The sequence below is a fragment of the Chiloscyllium punctatum genome, chromosome 11, assembly GCF_047496795.1.
Source record: "Chiloscyllium punctatum isolate Juve2018m chromosome 11, sChiPun1.3, whole genome shotgun sequence".
NCBI classification, from domain to species: domain Eukaryota; kingdom Metazoa; phylum Chordata; class Chondrichthyes; order Orectolobiformes; family Hemiscylliidae; genus Chiloscyllium; species Chiloscyllium punctatum.
Window position 1 is genome coordinate 100791031 of NC_092749.1, and position 18285 is coordinate 100809315.

The 18285-nt window shown below is 41.3% G+C and overlaps 1 protein-coding gene across 5 annotated transcripts in view; it reads right to left on the bottom strand.

Moving 5' to 3' along the window:
- Positions 1-18285, bottom strand: part of ralgapa2 (Ral GTPase activating protein catalytic subunit alpha 2) — a 564918-nt gene that overhangs the window by 196810 nt on the left and 349823 nt on the right. The gene's annotated exons all lie outside the window — the stretch shown is intronic.

Genomic DNA, 18285 nt, shown 5'->3' on the forward strand with positions numbered 1-18285 from the left:
GTCCATCCCCAGCATCTTCAACTCACTGTTGGCAAATATGCCTTTGGCTGCCAGGGTCATAAGCATGATTATATCATCCCTAACCAACTCTATTCTTCCCTTCTCCTTAATACACTCCTTACATCCCTTTAACCAAACTTTCCCTAATGTCCTCTTCTTTGCAGTAGCAATTCTTGTAATTTTGATTAATGAGGTAAAATCTTCCAAGAATCTCAGTGCAGAAAGAGACAAGTTGGTCTATCGAGTCTGCATTCACCTCTGAAGAGCATCCTATACCTATATCCTATCCCTGTAACCCTGCATTGTATCACAGCTAACTCATTTAGTTTACACATCCCTGGTCACGAAGAGAAAAGTGAGGACTGCAGTTGCTGGAGATCAGAGCCGAGTGTGGGTGTTGGTAAAGCACAGCAGGTCAGGCAGCATCGGAGGAGCAGGAAAATCGATGTTTTGGGCAAGAGCCTTCAAAGGGCACTGCAGACGATTTAACAGTCAATCTACCTAACCTACATATCTTTGGACAGAGAGAGGAAACCTATGTAGACATGGGGAGGATGTGCAAACTCCACAAAAGAGTCACCCAAGGCTGGAATTTAAGCCAGTCCCTGATGTTGAGAGGCAACCATGCTAACCACTGAGCCACCATGCTGCCTTAAAAAAATCACATAACTTTGTTATGTCCTGCAAATTTACATCACGTTTGCTTAATAAGACCATAACATACAGGAGCGATTTAGGTCATTTGGTCTGCCCCAATATTCTAACATGGTTGTTGTGCTCCAAACCCCATTCTTCTGTCTTCTCCCCATAACCTTTGATCCCCTTACTACTTAGGAAGCCATTTGCGTCTTAAATACAGTGAGTGGGCCCACAGCCTTCTATGCAATGATCACCACAGGGCTGAAGAAGTTCCTTCTCATCTCAGTTCTAAAGGATCATCTGTTCACCATGAGGCTATACACCATTGGGTCTGAATCTCTCCTACTAGCTGAAACATCTTCTATATGCGTACTCTATCGAGGCTTCTCAGTATTCTGGAAGTTTCAATGACTCAGCCCATCATCTTTCTAAATGCCATCAAATAAAAACCTAGAGTCCTCAACCACTCATATGACAAGCTCTTCATCCCTGGGATCATTCATGTAAAACTCTTCTAGATCCCCTTCTAAAAGGCCAGCAAATGCTTCCTTAAATACAAGGCCTGAAACTGTTCACAATATCCCAAATGCACTTTGATGAGAGCCTTGTACAGCCTCAGTAGTACATCTCAGGTCTTGTATTCTAGACCTCTTGAAATGAATGCTAACATTGCATTTATCTTCCTAACTGCAAAGTGAACTTGCACGTCAACCTCAAGAGAATCCTGAACTAGGATTCCAATGTCCCTTTTGTGCTTCAGATTTCTGAAGCCCTTCCCATTTAGAAAATAGTCTACACTTTCTATTTTTCCTCTTACAAGGCATAATCTTTCACTTTCCCACATGGTATCCCATCTGCCACTTCTTTGCTCTCACTCCTAGTCTATCCAAGTCACTCTGCAGCATCATTTCCTCAACACACATTGTCCCTCCATCTTTCTTTGTATCACCTGCAAACTTAGCAACAATGCCCTCAGCTTCTTTGACCCGACTGTTAACATATAACATGAATATATGCAGACCCAACATGGACCCTTGCAGACCACAAGTCACTGGCTGCAATCCTGAAAAAAATCCTGTTTATCCCTATTCTCTACCAGTCAGCCAATCCTCTAATCCATGCCACAATTGCATCCCTAACTTGGTGAGTCCTCATCTTATTTAAAAGCTTCCTACGTGGCACCTTGTCAAAGGAAATCCAAATAGATCATGTCCACTGACTCTCCTTTGTCTAGCTTGACTGTTACCTCCTCAAAGAATTCTAACAGATGAATCAGGCATGACCTCCCCTTGATGAAGCCTGACATTACCATGTAGTTCCCAAGTACTCTGCAATCTCATCCATAACAATGGACTGTAAAATCTTATGAACAACAGAGGTCAGGCTAACCGGCCTACAGTTTCTTATTTTCTGCCTCCTTCCCTTCTGAAACAGGGGTGTTTCATTAGCCATTTTCCAGTCCTCTGGGACCTTGCCTGATAATACCAAGAACAAACTCTGATTAGTCAATGTCTATACTCATACTCAAGAATATTATATATGATTTCCAAGAAAAGGAATGAAACTTAGCGCTTTAGGTCACTCAAGGTTAAGCCATTATCTTCAATTTACCCAATATAATTATGTCTAGATTCAGTCTTCAACATATCGAAGAATGTATTTAACCTCAATCTCTTTTTCAAGGATTCATTAAACTTAATCTAATATCAAAATATTATTGAATGTCTACTGTCTGCTATTGCAACTACACTCAAGCAGACACATGGTGATATCCATTGGGTATGACTTGATAACATAACTGACGCCATCCAGCATCTGTAATTGCTCTTAATATTTTGTGAATATTGCATTCATAAAAGAATAGGCCTTGCACATTGAGGACAAGGACATATATACCTTCAGAACTGAAATAAGAGCTTTCAGGAATTACTCAGTATTATTTCTTCGTATAATACAATTTTGCATATTAGCAGTTAGCTTGCTCAGTCAGTGAGACAGACAACATGGTATTCCACAAGAATATTCTTAAATTCCTGTTAGTGTACTGGTAGGTGGCATTGTGACTTTAAAAATCAATGCACCATGTACAGTTACATTGAGCTGTCCTGCTTGTCCAGCTAAGCAAATTGTTTTAGTAATGAGGAAGTTATTGCATTATTTAGAATTAGTAACAACATAGTGACATAAATGTGGCCAACAGATCAAATTGATCATCTGACAGTTCGAAGCACCTCTTCCAATTGTTGAGCTGGTGACAGCAGTAAGTATACAAGTAAGGAGAGTCCTGGTTGAGCTTACTCTTTTATGTTCAATTAGTTTAACACTGGTGGGGCAACTGAAAGGACCTTACAACTGGCCTTATTGCTGAGCTTAGTGAAACAAATAAAATAAAAACATTTAGCTGTGATGCTGCCACAACTGTTCAACTGTTTGCTCTGGTAACTTGGGTCACAGTTCAAGAATTGTCTCTTGTATTAAAATGGGAACAAGAGAGACCAAAAATAGTAGTAAATTGCTCTGAAAAAGGCTGGGAGATAGCAATTTATTTTTAATGTCGAGATGTGGCATTGGGGCTTCATTTATTCTTAAACATCAGAGTTGCAATACCTCTTTTCCACAGAATAAAAGACACAAAATTATTTTGCTTTCCTCTGACGTTTTGGAAGTACTTTAAAAGATCCATGGAATGCAAAAACAAGTCTACACAGTTAATGAACAAATAAATATATAAAGTATAAGATGACTGTTCAAACACAAAGCAAACAAAATAAATTGAAGATTTAACATCGTTGTTCTATTGTTATTTTTCCAATATTATCCAAGGGTGGGGGTGGAATATTTCCAGAAGTACTTTTTAGTGCCTTTGACAGTGACAGAATCTATAACAACAAATAATCAGCTCTAGAAAAAAGAAGTTACCATGTGGAATCATCTAGTTACAAGATGATAAGCTTCTCATGTCAGTTGTATAAAAATTTCAGATATCGCTGGGTTGCAGCATGATATTACTAATGGCCATTTGGCTATAACAGGAAGTCGTGTTGTGAAAAAAATGTCGTTCAAGAGTTCTTATACAATTTAAGACTTCAGTGAACTCTTCAGAGACAGCTGGATATCTTATAGGGCTGCTTGAATCTTCATGAAATTCCAAATGATTTTTAATATTGCTTCCCGATTGTCTGAAAGAACCTAACAATTGCTCTTAAAATTTTTTAATAATTAATTCATAGAAAGTAAACAGCGCAGCCCAGGCCTGCATTAATTGTATACTCCTAAATGCCCTTGCAAAAATAGAGGTGTACTACTCTCTTCAACCACAGCAGTCCATGTGTTGGTACATCCCCAATGCCAATAGGAAGGGACTTCCAGGATTTTGACCCAGCGATATTGAAGGTACAGCAATACAATCAGAATTGTGTGGGGCCTGAAGGGCACTTACAGGTGGTGATATTCCCATTCATGTGCTGCCATTGTCCTTTCAGGTGTGTGACATTGCAGGTAGATAAGGTGCTCTATAAGTAGTCTTAGTGAGTTGCTGCAGTGCATCCTGCACGTGGTGCACACTGTTGCCATTGTACATTGGGACTGGAAAGACTGACTGCTGCAGATGTTAGATGGAATGCTTTGTCCTGGATGTGTTAAGCTTCTTCAATGTTGTTAGAGTTACACCGATCCAGGTAGGTGGAGAATATCCCATCACACTCCTGACTTGTCCTTGAAGATCAAGAACAGGTTTTAAGTATTGAGGAGGGGAATGACTCACCATTGAATTTGAGCCTCAGACCAGGTGTTGAAACCATTGTATTTTTATGGCTGGGCCAGTTCAATTTCTTGTCAATGGTAACCCCTGAATCCAAATAGTGGGGTTTTCAGCAGTGGTGATGCCATTGAATTTCAAGGAGTGATGATTGAATTATCTCTTGTTGGAGGTGTTGTGTGGCATGACTATTACCTGCCAAGCGTGAATGTTTTGTGGATCCTCCTCCATTTGAACAGGAACTGCTTCAGTATCTGAACATTTGCTGAATACAGCAATCATCAGTGAATACCACCAATTCTGGTCTTATGATAGATAGGAGGTCATCGATGAAGCAGCTGAAGGTTTACAAGCCCAGAACACTAAATGGAGGAACTGGGGCTCTTGTAATAATAGTAGTAGTTCTTTTCCTGCCTCTGAACCACAGATTTGAGTTTGAATCCCACTTGCTCCACAGTGAGTCATAACACATCTGAACATGTTGATTAAAATATCTAAACTGAGAAACTGAGACAGACATGATTGGCTTGAACAACGGCACTATTTTTATTTGTGTCAGGTTTGATTCCAATTAGTGACACAGTTACTTCAGCTTTGTTAGGGCACCTTGATTTCATGCTCAAATGCTGTCTCAATGTCAAGGGCAGTGACCCTCACTGTCCACGTTTGGACCAAGGCTGTAGCGAGGTTAGGAGCTAAGTGGGCAGAAATTGGCTTGGTCAGGTAGAGATTGGTTTGGTTGAATTTATCATGCTGTGCATGTACAAGATACGTGGGCACTTGTTCACATTGTTAAGTAGATGCCTTTGTTCTGGCTGTATTGGAAGAGCTTGGTCAGGGTTGCAGCAAGGTCTGGAGTACAGCAAGGTCTGTAGGAATATTGTCAGGGCCTTTGCAACATCCAGCACCTTCAGCAATTTCTTTATATCACATGGCATTAACTGAAGTGGCTGAGGCCTGGCATCTATACTGATAGGGACCTCTTAGGGAGACAGGGTTGGATCTTCCATTTGTACTTCTGGCTGAAAATGCAAATGTTTCAATCTTGTCTTCTGCTATCATTCAGGATAGGAATATTTGTGCAGCCTCCTCCTCCAATGAGTTATTTAAATATCCACTGTCAAATCGTCCAATGTAGTTGTCCATTCACAACATGATGATGAGATCACTTAACTCTTAGCAGGACATGATGTTTATGTTGTTTGGCAAGCAGGGATCAGCTTCAAAGAAGAGTGGGATGGGCATGCCAGCATGAATACCAGGTATAACTAAAAAAAAGAGATTCTCCCAGGTGAATCTACAACTCAGGATTTGCTTGGAAACATGACATTATGGAAAACTGCCTACACATGCACCAGTCTTGGTGAAGGATATTGAAATCCCCCAGACTACATTCTGTTGCATGTGTTGAGGGAGGCTTTCAAGGTGTCAGTGGTTGCACTTCCTCTGCCCTCCTAGTTTTTATCATTTACTTCGGGAGCCTTATGTCAGGTACGTAGACAATGTGAGCCCACTCATCACTGCTAGTCGTGCGTGACAATTGCCTCCATATTAAGGATATTTGCCTGGGATGTTGTGAAGGGTGCACTGGTGATAACTCTCCAGGGACTTGAGAGGTCTGCTGTACATGGTCCATGTTTCAGATATGTACAGAAAGATGGGGATCATGGCCTTGTAAACCATGAACCTGGTGCTGTATTTGAGGTGACCAAAGGCTGTAGTGGCGCGCTGAAGTTAATATTAGACTTAATCAGCACTGTCTGCTTGCACCAAGAGGAGGCTCCCAATGGAAGATGATTCATGCTGTCAAAGGGCACACTGTGGATTTCTTTGCCTTCTAGTGAAGGACAGTGTGAAGCCAGAGGATGGGAAAGCCTACAAAGACCAACAGAGGAGAACAAAGAAAGAAATAAGGAGGGAGAAGATTAAATGAGGGTAAGTTAGCCAGTAATATTAGGAAAGATTGCAAGAGTTTCTTCAGATATATAAAGGACAAAAGAGAGACAAACGTGGACAATGGGCCACTGCAAAATGATGCTGGAGTAGTAGTAATGGAGAACAAAGAAATGGCTGACGAACTGAATAAATTCGGTGTGTCAGTCTTCGCGATGGAAGACATGAGTAATATCCCAAAACTTCAAGATCGATGGGGGCATTACCAAGGAGAAGGTGCTAGAAAAACTGAAAAGTCTGAAAGTGGATAAATCGCCTAGACTAGATGGGCTCTATCCTAGAGTTCTGACGGAGATAAGTGAAGAGATAATGGAGGCTTTAGTAATGATCTTTCAGATATCACTGGAGTCAGGGAGGGTCTCAGAGGACTGAAAAATCACTATTGTAACACCCCCGGTATAAGAAGGAAGCAAGGCAAAAGACAGGAAATTGTAGGCCAATTAGCCTGAGCTCAGCTGTTGGAGTCCATTGTGAAGGATGAGATTTTTGAATATTTGGAAGGGCATGGTAAAATAGGGTAAAGTCAGCATGGTTTTATCAAGGGGTGGTCATGTCTGAAAAATCTGTTAGAATTCTTTGAGGAGATAATGACCAGGTTAGACCAAAGACAGCCAATGGATGTTTTCTATCTGGATTTCGAGAAGGGTTTGATTAAGGTGCTGCACAGGATGCTGCTGAGTAAGATAAGGGCCCATGGTGTTCGAGGCCAGGTACTAGAACGAATAGAAGATTGGCTGTCTGGCAGAAAGTAGAGTGGTGATAAAAAGGGTCCTTCTCAGGATGGAAACTGGTGACTAGTGGTGTTCTAGGGTCAGTGTTGGGACCACAACTTTTCACTTTATACAAGAATGATCTGGATAAAGGAATTGAGGGCATTCTGGCTAAGTCTGCAGTTAATACAAAGATAAGTGGAGGGGCAGGTAGCATTGAGGAGGTGGGGAAGCTGCAGAAAGATTTAGACAGGTTAGGAGAATGAGTAAAGTAGTAGCAAATGGAATACAATGAGGGAAAGTATGAGGTCATGCACTTTGGTCGGAAGAATACAGGTATGCACTATTTTCTAAATGGGGAGAAAATTCAGAAATCTCAAGTGCAAAAGGACTAGAGTCCTAGTCCAGGTTTCTCTTAAGGTAAAATTGCAGTTTGAGTCAGTAGTTAGGAAGGCAAATACAATGTTGCCATTCATCTCAAGAGGACTCGAATATGAAAGCAGGGATGTACTTCTGAGGTTTGAGAAGGATCACTTCAGACTACATTTAGAGCATTATGAGCAATTTCGGGCCCCATTCCCCAGGAAAGACGTACTGGCCTTGGAGTAGGTCCAGAGGAGGTTCACGAGAATGATCCCAGGAATGAAAGGCTTAACATATGAGAAATGGAGGACTCTGGGACTATACTCAGAGTTTAGAAGATGAGGGGGGAATCTGATTGAAACTTTCAGAATACTGAACGACCTGGACAGAGTTGACATTGGGAAGATATTGCTATTGGCAGGAGAGACAAGGGTCCAAGGGCACAGCCTCAGAGTAAAGGGAAGACCTTTTAGAATGGATATAAGTAGAAATTTCCTTCGCTAGAGAGTGGGGAATCTGTGGAATTCATTACCACAGAAGGCTGTGGTGGCCAGGTCATTTAGTATATTTGAAACAGAGATAGATAAGTTCTTGATTGCCAAGGAGATCAAAGGTTATAGGGAGAAAGTGGGAAAATGGTGTTGAAAAACCTATCAGCCATGACTGACTGGCAAATTGACTTTATGGGCCGAATCTCTGCTCCTATGTCTTATGGATATCTAGTTTCAAGCCCACTACCTCATATACCTCAGTGAATGTGTCAATGATGGCTCTTAACTTAGCCTCAGTGTGCATACATATAGGTGTCATCAGCAGACGGCAGTTTGATGACAAAAGTTGAAGTGGTTTTGGTTTTGGTCTGGAGGTGAAGGCTGAACAGCTTCCCCTTGAGCTGCAGTGAGCTCCACTCCAGCTGCAAGCTTCATGCAGACGCAGTAGAGTGCTACTACAAGGAATATGGAGAAGTATGCTGGTACAATGACATGACCTCAGTTTGCACTTATATTGCCTCTATGGTGGACACATTAGTGAGGATCACGGCTTGCATATCATCAAGGAGATTGGTGATTAATTTCTGTGGGCAGTTGAATTGGAGTCAGACATTCCAAAATCCTCACAGTTACAGAGTCAAAGGCCTTTTGTGAGATCAAAGAAGGCCAGTATACAGGTTTGTGCTGCTCTCGGCACACGTTTTTGATCTGTTGGGCAGAAAATAGCCTGTCTTCATGTGACGCAGCAAGGAGCTCTTCAGCTACTGGGAGTCAGCAGTTGAGGAGGATTCTCATGATAACTTTTTCGAAGGTGGACAGTAAGGAAATTCCCATGTAATTTCCACAGTATGACAATTGAAGAGGTCATAATTAGGGTGTCTGAGATCCCCCACATGCTCTCTTTTTTTCAGAAAAGAGCACTTGTGTTAACGATTGTGTTGAGGTTGAAGAAATCCTCGGTTTTGTCTCCAATGGGGAACTGACTGCCTCTTGGTCTCAGAAGAGCGACTTGCCATTTTTGATTCTCAATTCCCTGGCTACTCGAATCATAGATGGCTTTCTTTGAGTTGAAGAAACTGTGCATATTGTGGTTGTCAGCAAGTTATCGGGTTTCCTGCAATTTTTCTACCCTTTAAGTCTTTGTTGCACCTCAGCCTTCAGTTGCCTATAGACTTGTTACCTTTCGCTCGAATTTGGTGAAGTTGCCAGTTAAGGAACACCTTGTACTTGAAATGTAAGAGATCCTGGATCGCCTGATCATTCTCAAATGAGTCTTGGTATTTCCTGGTTGAAAGGCCAAGCATCTTCATGACGAAGGGCCAGGTCGTGAGGGCACTCTGTGGTTCTAGCACATTGGTTAAGAGGAATCACCTGAGTAGGTCTTTCTACTCAGGTTCTTTGAGTCCAGCAACAATGAGTCTCCTGATAGCGCAGTTTCTGCCTCTGCTAGTTTGGGACCACGTTGATGGAGATAGTAGAGCAGACTAGTTGATGGTTGGTCCAGCAGTTGTTAGCTCCAGTTAAGGCGCAGGTGATGCAGCTATCTTTGTGGCTCCTCACTAATACTGTGATGTAGCCTATTTGGTGCCAGTGCTTGGGGCGGGGTTTGTCATGAGATCTTGTGCTTGCTCCTCTGATGAAACAGGTGTTTGTTATGAAGAGGTCATGTTCTAGGCACTTAGTCAGGAAAAGGACTCCACTGGAGTTTGGTTTCCCTGTGTCTTTGTTGCCTACCACACCATACCAAAGGTTTGCGTCCCTCACAATTCTGACACTGAAGTCACCAAAGAGAATCAACTTGTCCCGCTTGGGGATGCAGGACAAGAGTTAGTTGAGGCTAGCGTAGATTGTCTCATGTGCTGCTTCTAGGATTAGGGCAGTGATGGTGACAACCACAATGTCCTGTTTCTACAGCGTAAGCTGTAGGGTAATGAGGCACTCCCTCCTAGCTGTATATGTGTGCCAAAACTCCAGTTAATCTGCCCTTCAGGTTGGGCAAAACATACTCAGGGATGATGATGAGGGTGTTTGCACAGTCCTTTTCACAGAATCAGACCTTACACAGAATGTTGGGGGTGCTCAACATCTGTGGGACAGCTTTTTCAATTTAGGCCTGTGGTCCTGGACGTTGGAGAGAAGAACTTTGGAAGGTCGACAGAGCCACGTGTGCCATCGTCATTTCTGGTGCTTTGGTAGACACTGGGTAATTTGTCCAGTTCATTCCTTTTATTAGACAAAGCTGTCATTTGACAAAACTGAAAGCTTGCGGGTATTTTAAGAGTCAACCATATTGCTGTGATCTGGAATCTCACAAAGCAGGTGAGGGGGGCAGATACTCCTTCTCTAAAGGAGATTAATATGGACTTAATGTTAAAAAAATACTCATATAGGATCAAAAATATCCAGAATTACAAACAACAGAAATCTTTGTTAGAGCAAGGATTTTGAGAAAACTTCATTTTAACGTAGAGCTAGAGGGAATTAAGTGGATAGCTTAGAAGGGAGGAACAGCATCAAAATTGTCTGCCATCAACAAGAGTTAAAGGCTGTTTTTGGAAGATATTATTGCAAAGGCAGTGTGATAAATTATAAGATGCAATTTATAGATCAGAGTTCTAGATTTAGCATTTTAAATTCTATGCATTGTAAGTTTGTGAGAAGATTTGTAGCTCGGGTGCTCATTGTTGTGGTTCTGTTCGCCGAGCTGGGAATTTGTGTTGCAGATGTTTCATCCCCTGTCTAGGTGGCATCTTCAGTGCTTGGGAGCCTCCTGTGAAGCGCTTCTCTGATGTTTCCTCTGGCAGTTATAGTGGTTTGAATCTGCCGCTTCCGGTTGTCAGTTCCAGCTGTCCGTTGCAGTGGTCGGTATATTGGGTCCAGGTCGATGTGCTTACTGATTGAATCTGTGGATGAGTGCCATGCCTCTAGGAATTCCCTGGCTGTTCTCTATTTGGCTTGTCCTATAATAGTAGTATTGTCCCAGTCAAATTCATGTTGCTTGTCATCTGCGTGTGTGGCTACTAAGGATAGCTGGTCGTGTCGTTTCATGGCTAGTTGGTGTTCATGGATTTGGATCATTAGCTGTCTTCCTGTTTGTCCTATGTAGTGTTTTGTGCAGTCCTTGCATGGGATTTTGTACACTACATTGGTTTTGCTCATGCTGGGTATCGGGTCCTTCGTTCTGGTGAGTTGTCGCCTGAGAGTGGCTGTTGGTTTGTGTGCTGTTATGAGTCCTAGTGGTCACAGTAGTCTGGCTGTCAGTTCGGAAATGCTCTTGATGTATGGTAGTGTGGCTAGTCCTTTGGGTTGCGGCATGTCCTCGTTCTGTTGTCTTTTTCTTAGGCATCTGTTGATGAAATTGCGCGGGTATCCATTTTTGGCGAATACATTGTATAGGTGTTCTTCTTCCTCTTTTTGCAGTTCTGGTGTACTGCAGTGTGTTGTGGCCCTTTTGAATAGTGTCTTGATGCAACTTCTTTTGTGTGTTGGGGTGGTTGCTATCGTAGTTCAGGACTTGGTCTGTGTGTGTGTGGCTTTCCTGTATACCTTTGTGATGAATTCTCCGTTCGGTGTTCTCTGTACCATCACGTCTAGGAATGGGAGTTGGTTGTCCTTTTCTTCCTCTCTAGTGAATCGGATTCCTGTGAGTGTGGCATTGATGATCCGGTGTGTGTTCTCTATTTCTGTGTTTTTAATGATTACAAAGGTGTCATCCACATATCTGACCCAGAGTTTGGGTTGAATTTGCGGTAAGACTGTTTCAGAGCCCATCTCTGGACTCATAGCAGAAGCGGTAATGCAAAGATTAGAACATTGAATTTATTTTTGTCATACAGTTATAGAACTGCTGCCTTTTATCTACACTGTTACAAAATGAACACACCCAACACTGACTCGAAATGTGAGCAGGGTAGAAAGCATGATTTGAAGATGACACCCTGGACTTCAAATGTTAACTCTGTCCACAGGTGAAGCCAGACCTGCTGAGTTTCTCGAGCAGTTTCTGCCCTTGTTTCTGATAGGATTCATACTGGGAATCTGGGAGACAAAGGCAAGAAGTGCAAGGAGACTGATACATTCAAGGACTTGACAGAGAAACAGAATATTAAGGGGTAAGTAGTTGAAGAGAACTGTTAGCTCAAGCACAAGCTTTTTTTGTGAAGGGCCCAATTGCATTAATTAAGAAAGAAAGGAGAAAGCTTACGCTTGAACAAAGGAAGCACTTTACTATGCAGAATGGTTCATAGCCCAGAAAGGTATACAAGTAATCGATATTGAAAGAATAGAAAGAATGCTGTACTTGAAGTAAAAGAGAAAGAGTTGAATTTTTAAAAAATGTCACCCCAATTTTCAAATCCCTCGACAAACCTATCCTTGCTATTGTAACTTCCTCCAGGCCTATAACTGTTGTGATTTCTGCACTTATCCAATTCTGGCTTCTTCTCCATTTCCAATTTTACACACTCCACCATTAGCAGGTTTCCTTTCAGATGCACAAGTCTTAAGCTATTGAACTTATTCAATTCCTATCTGCCTGCCCATTTCTTTTAGACAGTCCTTAAACCTACCTCTTTGTCTAAGCTTTTAGCTATTGGACCTAATATTTCCTTAAGTGGCTCAATACCAAATTTTGCTTGATGAAGCATAGAATCACAGAGTAGTATCATACAGGTGATGGTGAATTGACTTAGAGTTTTGTACATCTTTTACAAAGTAATCCAATTAGTTCCAATCCCCTATTCTTTATTTATATCATTGAACTTCTTTTCCTTTCAAGTCTTTTCTAACTTCCTTTTGAAGGATACTTTGAATCTGCATTCATAACAGTACATTGCAATCCTAACCACATGTCACAAAAAAATGTCATATTGTCTCAAGTTCTTTTGTCTATCATCTTAAATCCCTGCTTTCCAATTGGCGAAATCTTCAGCAATAAGAAATGGAACATATCCAATATGATATAAAGTACTTGAAAATTAAAGAACTTTTACTCCCATTCAACAAAGTTAAATACTTGGGGCAAAGTTTTGTGCCCTCCTTATGGCACATTAAGGGGAGCATGGTGGAGACTACTCCAATTAAGTCCATGTGGGAAGGCTTACCAGTGTCCAATTAATGCCTACTGAAGAGTATTAAACCAGCTGCAAGCATGGTTTGCCACATGAGTTGCACAACAACAACTGTATGTGTGTTCAGGTGAGATTCCTTGTTCAAAGGCAGGTGGTGCCTGATCAAAGGTTGCCCACCACCAAACCAAAAGTGTTGATGGAGCAGGGTCACTGAGAGCTGGCCCCCTGCATTCACGACACTGATGCTCCCCTCATCCCAAACCTGTTTCACTCATCTGTACCTGGTGTTGTCTTCAATCCTGGGTCTCAGGGTGACGTAGCATGAACAGCAGCCTGCCTCCCTCGTGGCACTGCCGAACAGGGAAGAGGTACTAGCCTGAGAGGTTTTGCATTTTATATTTGTACATTCTAACATAGTGCTGAATATTCTGTATAGCTATTCCTATTTAATTTCTAAATGTACATAAAATATTAATTTATCTGACTATAATTCTGGTTTTCTGGCCCAGGATAGATGTAACACCAACTTACATTTACCTGTAGTTTCACAAACACATTACTGAAGACTGGATGATTTCAAGGCTTTGTGTGCTTGAGAATATTCCACAAAGTGCAGGATACATACATTCCAACAAATACGAAAAATTCAAAGGGGCGGACTTGCTATCCAGGCTGAATGAAATATGTGCTGGAAATTTTGGAAAATATGAAGATTGATAAGTTCCCAGGGCAAGACCAGATTTATCCTCGGCTGCTCCGGGAAGTGAGAAAGGAGGTTGCTGAGCCACGGGTGTTGTACCAGAGGATTGGAAGGAGGTGAATGTTGTTCCTCTTTTTAAGAAGGGGAATAGGGAAATCCCTGACAATTACAGACCAGTCAGTCTTGCATCTGTGGTCAGCAAAGTTTTGGAAAGAATTCTGAGGGATAGGATTTATAACAATTTGGCAAAGCATAGTGTGATTAAAGGCAATCAGCATAGCTTTGAGAGGGGCAGGTCATGCCTCACAAATCTTATTGAGTTCTTCGAGGAGGTGACGAGACAGGTCGACAAAGGTGGATGTGGTATATATGGACTCCAGCAAGGCATTTGATAAGGTTCCCCATGGTAGGCTCATTCATAAAATCAGGAAGTATGGGATACAGGGAGATTTGGCTATCTGGATTCAGAATTGTTGGCTGTCAGAAGGCAGAGAATGGTTGTAGATGGAAAGTATTCTGGCTGGAGGTCAGTTTTGAGTGGTGTCCCGCAGGGCTCTGTTCTCAGGTCTCTGCTCTTTGTAGTTTTTATAAATGCCTTGGATGAGGAGGTTGAGGGGTGGGTTAGTAAATTTGCAGATGACACTAAAGTTGGAGGTGTCGTCGATAGTATAGAGGGCTACTGCAGTCTGCAGCGCGACATAGACAGGATGCAGAGCTGGGCTGAGAAATGGCAGATGGAGTTCAACCTGGATAAATGCGAAGTGATGCGTTTTGGAAGGTCGAACGCAAATATTGAATATAGGATTAAAGACAGGATTCTTGGCAGTGTGGAGGAACAGAGGGATCTGAATGTGAAAGTACATAGATCCCTCAAAGTTGCCACCCAAGTGGATAGGGTTGTTAAGAAATCACATGGTGTTTTGGCTTTTATTAACAGGGGGATTGAGTTTAAGAGCCACGAGGTTTTGCTACAGCTCTACAAGTCCCTGGTGAGACCACACTTGGAATACTGTGTCCAGAAAGATACAGAGGCTTTGGAGAGGGTGCAAAGAAGGTTTACCAGGATGCTGCCTGGACTGGAGGGCTTGCCTTATGAAGAAAGGTTGAATAAGTTTGGACGTTGCTCTCTGGAGCGAAGGAGGAAGAGAGGAGACCTGATCGAGGTATACAAGATGATGAGTGGAATAGATAGAGTCAATAGCCAGAGATTTTTCCCCAGGGCAGGTTTAACTGGTACGAGGAGTCATAGCTTGAAGATATTAGGAGGAAGATATAAAGGAGATGTCAGAGGTAGGTCCTTTACACAGAGAGTTGTGAACGCATGGAATGCGTCGCCAGCTGCGGTGGTGGAAGCAGAGTCACTGGGGACATTTAAGCGATGGCTGCACATGCACATGGGTAGCAGTGAGTTGAGGGGTGCGTAGGTTAAGTTACTATATTTCACATTAGGATTAAACCTCGGCACAACATCGTGGGCCAAAGGGCCTGTTCTGTGCTGTATTTTTCTATGTTCTATGTTCTAAGTCAAATTTAGGATTGAACTCAAAGAACAGATATATAATTTTGCAAAGATACGTGCCAAGTCAGAAGATTGGACTGAATACTAAAAAATGCAAAGAATTACCATAATATTAATAAGGAGGAAACATTCAAGTAGGAGAGAAAGCTAGTCAAAACATAAAAACAGATGGATAGGAAAAATGTCTTCAGATTTTTAAATAAGAAAACAGTAACAAGTCTTGGTCCTAAAAAAATCAGTAATGGAGGATAAAGAGATGCCAATGGACAGCATACAAGTAACATCCAAGAAATAACTGTAAATCAGGAATTGAAAGGGAGACACTGAAGAAAATAACAATTATCAGAGAAGCAGTAAATTGTCAGACCTATGAGCTGACAAATCTCTGGGTTCTGATGGCCAGAGAATTATTTAGCATGATAGTTGATGCCTTAGTCTTCATTTTCCAAAACTTATTAGATTCAGGATGGAGGATGGATGAAAACTGTGGCTGCAAGAGATGCTCCTTTTTGGAGGTTTTGTTCAGTGTTGGAGCTGATTATCTCCAATGCTTGGAGTAGTAATTACTGTTTTATAAAGTACTATATTGTTTTGTAACTTTGGAAAGAGAAGATATCAAAAAAACGTTAGTTTAAAATGGGAGGAAGAGAAAGAGCAGATACCACATGAGAGATGAAAAAAGGAGCAGGGAACCTGCACAGCTGACTGACCAGGCAGTGAACTTGCACAGCTGACTGCTTAAGCTGTTTAGTTACAAGTATCTCTGGACATCAGAGTTTGGTCTAAGAAAAATAAAGAAACAGTGAATTTCACAGCTAAACTTGGAGAATCCTCAGGAATGCTCACAGCAGAGGAACTGCTAAGTGTTTTTCTTAAAGTCTAATGTGCTGCCAGAGGAAGTACTGGAGACTTGTACAATTACAGCATTTAAAAGGCATCCGGATGGATATATGAACAGGAAGGGTTTAGAGAGATATGTGTCAATTGCTGGAAAATGGGATTAGATTAATTTAGGATGCCAGATCATCCTGGACGAGTTGGACTAAAGGGCCTGTTTCCACGCTGTACATCTGTATGAATCTCTTTGAAAATAACTAATGTGACTCCTTTATTCGACAATGGAGGGAGGCAGAAAGCAAGAAACTACAGGCTATTAACTTAACATTGGGAAAATGCTAAAACCATCATTAAAGGCATTGTAACAGGGCACCTGGGCAAGTTCAAAGTAACCAGGCAAAGACAACATGGTTTTGTCAAGGGGAAATCATGTTTAACTAATTTATTGGATTTCTGAAGTAACTTGTGCTGTGGATAAAGGTGAAACAGTGAATATTTGTATTTAGATTTCCAGAAAGTATTTGACAAGGTGCCACTTCAAAATTGAAAATTCATGTTGTTGGAGGTGATATATTAGCATGAATTGAAGTTCGATCAGCTAACAGGACACAGTATAAATAAATGGTTCTTTTCAGACTGGCAGTTGTCACAAGTGGTGTGTCAAAGGGGTTGGTGCTAGAGTCTCAACTCTTCACAATTTATATGAGTGATTTGGATAAAGGATTCAAAGTTGCAGAAGCTAAATTTGCTGATGACACAAAGAGGGTAAGAAAGAGAGTTGCAAATAGCACATCATAAGGAGCTTACAAAGGGTTATTGCTAGTTTAAGTGAGTGAGCGAGCAAAGATGAGGTGAATGGAGTGTAATATGGGGAAATGTGAAATTGTTCATTTTGGCAGAAAGAATTAAAAAAGCACATTATCTCAGAGATAATAGTGCGATGCAGACACATTTGGATATCCCAGTGCATTAATTCCAAAAGGTTGGTCTGTAGGTGCAGTAATTAATTAGGAAAGGTAATGTAATGTTATGTTTTATTGAGACAGAAATAGAATGCAAGAGTAGGGAGTTTCTGTTTCAATCACACAGAGTATTGGTGAGACCATATCTGGAGTACTCTGTGCAGTTCTGGTCACTGTTTTTATGGGAGCCTGTTAATGCATTGGAAGCAGTTCAGAGAAGGTTTATTAGTCTAACACCTGGAATGAATACATTGCCTTAGAAGGAAATGCTAAACAGGCAAGGCCTGCATCCTCTGGAATACAGAAAACTCAAGAGATTACTTAGTTGCAACACAGGATCTTGAGGGAGTTTGACCAAGTGGATGTGGAAAGATACTTCCTCTTATGGGCAAAACTAGAACTAAGGTCATAGTTTACAAATAAGGGATTGCCCATTTAAAGATGAGGATTGCTTTTTCTCTAAGAGTTGAGAGTCTTTAGAATTCCATTCCTCAAAAGGACAGTAGATACAGGACCTTTAAACATTTTTAAGACAGAAGCAAATAGATTCTTGATCATCAAGGCAACAAAAGTGAGTACACAAGAATGTGAATTTGAGATTAAAATTAGATCAGTTCTGATCTTATCGAATGGCTGAGCAAGCTCAAAGGGCTGCATGGCCTACTTTAGATCCTTGTCCATGTGCAACCTTAACGGGCAGACTAACAGTCACAATTCCCAAATCATGAAGTACACTCCTGGGAAATGAAGCTTTTGCAAGATAAATGAAGACACAACATTTCTGAAATGATAACATTAAATCATTATGGTAGTGACTCCCTGCTGGATGGACAGCTAATACAATACAAGAAATGAGAGGCTCTAGTTACGTATGGAGTTGGGAGAAAACAAAACTACTCTAATTGGAGCAATAATTGACAGCAGATGTGAATCACTTTGCCAAAGATTTTTCATTGGGTAGTGTTTCAGTAAATAGAAGGCATAAATTCGTTTTTACTGTTGTGGACCAGGTCAGACACCCTCAAATCACTTCAAGAAAGTGGCCCAGATGCTAACTTTGCTAGTTGTTTTAAGCAGGTGTATTGCGGATATTCCAGGAGGGATGCAGTTGGTCAAACCAAGTAGTTGTAAAGAAAACAGGATTTATTTACAAGATTACTGACTAAAATACAAACAAAAGAGAAAGAATACTGAATAACTTACACCTATCTGAAAACCCAATAAATTATACCAACTTAATGATGCTGATCCAAATACTTGCAAGAATCCCCATAAACACCCTTTG